Source organism: Microtus ochrogaster, chromosome 8 (genome assembly GCF_000317375.1).
Source record: "Microtus ochrogaster isolate Prairie Vole_2 chromosome 8, MicOch1.0, whole genome shotgun sequence".
In the NCBI taxonomy this organism is placed as follows: domain Eukaryota; kingdom Metazoa; phylum Chordata; class Mammalia; order Rodentia; family Cricetidae; genus Microtus; species Microtus ochrogaster.
The window spans coordinates 59,568,014-59,571,606 of record NC_022015.1 but is presented as its reverse complement, the minus strand read 5'-3'; the positions used below and the strand labels follow the sequence as shown (position 1 = coordinate 59,571,606).

Genomic DNA, 3,593 nt, shown 5'->3' with positions numbered 1-3,593 from the left:
GTTATGTGTATTTTACTACAAGTCCAAATGGGAAATCAGAGTGTGTTAGTTTTGCCTGCCTCTTCTTATTCTTGGAGCTTCTCTCCCGTTTTTCATGTGTGGATGGAGCCTCTGCCAGGGGCCCACACTGCACAGCAGCCCAGATGCAGTACATGTGCACCCTGAAAGGGTCATGCTCCGCAGTGTGTTTTTGTTTTTGTGTTTTATATGAACCTCATAAGAAGGGCTTTGCTTCCAGGCAGCCTCACGCCCACTGGAATCTGCTTCCTTGAAATGGAAAGTGGTTCTACCATAGCCTGAGGAGAACATTTTGTATTTGCTCCCTGAAATGTTGTAAGCCACAGTGTAACCAGCAAACAATGGTAGAGGCCAAAGAAATTACCCTTGAGCAAACGGTCTGAGGAACAGTACACTCTCGGTTCTGCTGTCAGCGTCCCGCCCCGTGGCTCCATTTCCTGCACTGTTAAAGGGTCAAACACGGACTCAAGCTCCTTAATCAAGCTCATTAATGGGGCCTTAATGATGAGGGAGTACATAAGCAAAGCAATCCCTGGAAGAAGTAATGCAGTTCCCTTCGCTCTTTATGAAATGTTTCTTTCATCCATCTCGTAGATGACCCAGCAGTAAAAAGAGGAGCACTTAGCGACTAACTCAACTGCTGGGGCAGGAGTAAGCATGTCACTCAGTGTGGTGATCAAGTAGACCTAGAAATTAGTTGGCCTGTGTTCTCAATTACCACTGGCTGTATGACCTTGAGCCAGCTTCTGTACCCCCAGCATCCTTCTGTACAAAGAGATAAAGATAATACTATCTACTCCATAAGGTTGGTGTACGTAGGTTCATATTTGTGAAGTGCTTAGAACAGTCTGTTTGCGATGTATTAGCTGCAGCAAAACCAAACAGATTTTCAGGGCTGATGTAAGTGTATGATGCTGACATGATGGAAAGAGAACTTCAAGAGTAAAATCATTGAATATTGGCTCAGTCATGGATGTACTGTGGAACTTTGAACAATTCATTTGAATGACTTACTACTTAGGTTCAGCAAGTTAGGAAACTGTCCTTTTCTGCCTTGCAGTGTGTGGTCATGGGCATGCAGCTTGGTAAGCTATATGATCTCCGTTAGAAGTATTATACCTGGGCTGGCGAGATAGTTGAATATATAAAGTGCTTACTGAACATAGGTGAGGACCCGAGTTTGAATCCCCAGAACCCATATAAAGCTGACTTAGTAGCATGTGTCTATAATGCTAGTGATTCTAAGGAAAGATGAGCAGCAGACAGGACAAGCCCCAGAAGTTCATGGGCCAGCCAGCTTAGTATATACAGCAGCGAACACAAAGGTACCCTGTCTCAAAAAAGCTATAAGGCAAGGACAACACTGGAAGCTGGCCCCTGACCACATACATACCATGGATGTACACACCCACACTCACATACATAAATGTACAGAGGAGAAGGAAGAGAGGAAGGGGGAAGAGGTGTACACACATTGTGTGTAATGATTATAGCTTCCATCTGTCCATCTTTGCTCCTTTTATATCCGTGTCTGAATGAAAGCAGAAAAGACATTCTTTTTTAATTTTAAAAATTGTCATTTTGGGTCGGGAAGATGGTAACTTACTTGCCGCATAAGCAGGAGGGCAAGAATTCAAATCTTCATCACCCATGTAAAAACCAGGCGTTGCAGTGAGCACCTGTGGCCGCAGTTCTGAGAGATGAAGACAGGCAGATACAAAGGACCAGCTGCACAGCCAGTCTGGTTGGATCAATGCACTCCAGGTTCTGCTAGCGACCTTGTCGGAGAAAATAAAGTAGAAAAGGATTGACACCTACTGAGTCTGACTTCCACATGTGTGCACATATGCATACATACCTAAATAAACACATGAACACATATACACCGATATATCACGCACACTTCACGCACACAGAGACACATTATTTTAAATGATACTATAATGTATGATTACAGTAAAAAATGGAAAATAATTTAAAATTATAAGAATTTGTCATTTTTTTGTTTTGTTTTTTGAACTCTGGAGTTTTATTCAGTGGGTCTCTGGGTCCAGAAGAAGGTGTTAGGCCTCTTGGGAATGAAGCGAGGCTTTTGTGCTGGCGCCGCAGAACACGGTGGGGCAGCGGGAACTTGATCTTGGAGTCATGGAACTGTTTGACAGCCGGCCGGTGACTTTTGGCGGAGACCATCTCTTCCACTTTTATGATCTGGATGGAGTGTGCAAGGGCACGATGCTGGGCACCCACGTCTCGGTAGCACTGTGTGACAGCCCCAGCAGTGGTCAGGTACTAGCGGTACATGTTGTGTGTCCCACTGCGGGAGTCATAGCGCAGTCAGATGCCGACGTTCTTCACACGCAGGGGGGACTTCTCGAACACCTGCCCACAGTACATGATCTCCCCGGATGACCTCTTCATCTTCTTCAGCTGCAACACGAAGTACCAGAAGAGGGACTTGGCCACCACATGGTTGGGTGAGAAGATGCGCATTCGGTACAGCGGTGGTGTGTGGCACTTCGGGGTGGGCAAGCAGCGCCCCACCACCTTGTACTCCCAGAGTGTGCCCGAGGCCTTCATGGCAGTCCGTCCTCGTTCGCCGCCAGTCACAAAAGGGAGACTTTGTCATTTTTTATCTCTTAGTGAAAACCACTAATAGCCTTTTCTGTTTCTCAATTACTGTAAGATGCTTAAAAACTTTTTAATATTTTGTTCTTCTCTGAGGCAAGATCTGAGTTAGAAAGGCCCGTGTATAGAAAATTTAAATGAACTTGATATTTCAATGTTTAATTTTATTTTAATCATTAAAGATATTTTCAAGTTCACACTTTATAGCCACAGGAAGAATGTTATAATAAATTGGCTATTTTGCAATGCCATTTAAGAACTTTCAGAGATGCATGGTATTCTAATATGCCATAAAATAAAAAGGTCCTTAATTTAGTATCATCTATTCCATTACTAATATACACATATATACTTCAGGAAAAGTCCTAAAACATTTACACGAAAGACTTAATTTACAATATGGGAATTTTTTTTTAAAAAGTTAGGGGATTTCCTCACATGGAAGTCAATTAGCCAAATCAATTTATAGCTCTGAAAAGCTAATCAGTTTGTAGCAGGAATGAATTTGCCACAGCTTCATAGTGGGCAACAGAGAAACCCAAATGTGCTATTGCACATTTAAGGTGTATTTACATATATGTGGGGGTGTCTGAGTGTGCACATACATCTCTGGAGCCCAGAAGAAGGCATTAGGTAATTGGAACTGGAGTTATGGATGGTTGTGAACAGCCTGGTGCAGAAGCTGAGACCTAAACCCAATTCCTTTGCAAGAACAGCAAGTGTTCTTAACTGCCATCTCTCTAGCCCTACCATTCCATGTTCTTTTGAATGTCAAAGGGGATTTTTCATTGTTTTTATTGATCTATATATTTTTCTCTGCACCGCTCCCTTCCTCTCCCCTCCCCTTCTACCCTCGTCCATGGTCCCCACACTCCCAATTTACTTAGGAGATCTTGTCTTTTTCTACTTCCCATGTAGATTAGGTAGATATATGTCTCTCTTAGGGGCCT

The 3,593-nt window shown here is 43.3% G+C and overlaps 1 pseudogene; it reads right to left on the bottom strand.

Moving 5' to 3' along the window:
- Positions 1-2,047: 2,047 nt before the first annotated feature.
- Positions 2,048-2,595, bottom strand: LOC101985808 (annotated as a pseudogene).
- Between the last annotated feature and the right edge of the window lie 998 nt (positions 2,596-3,593).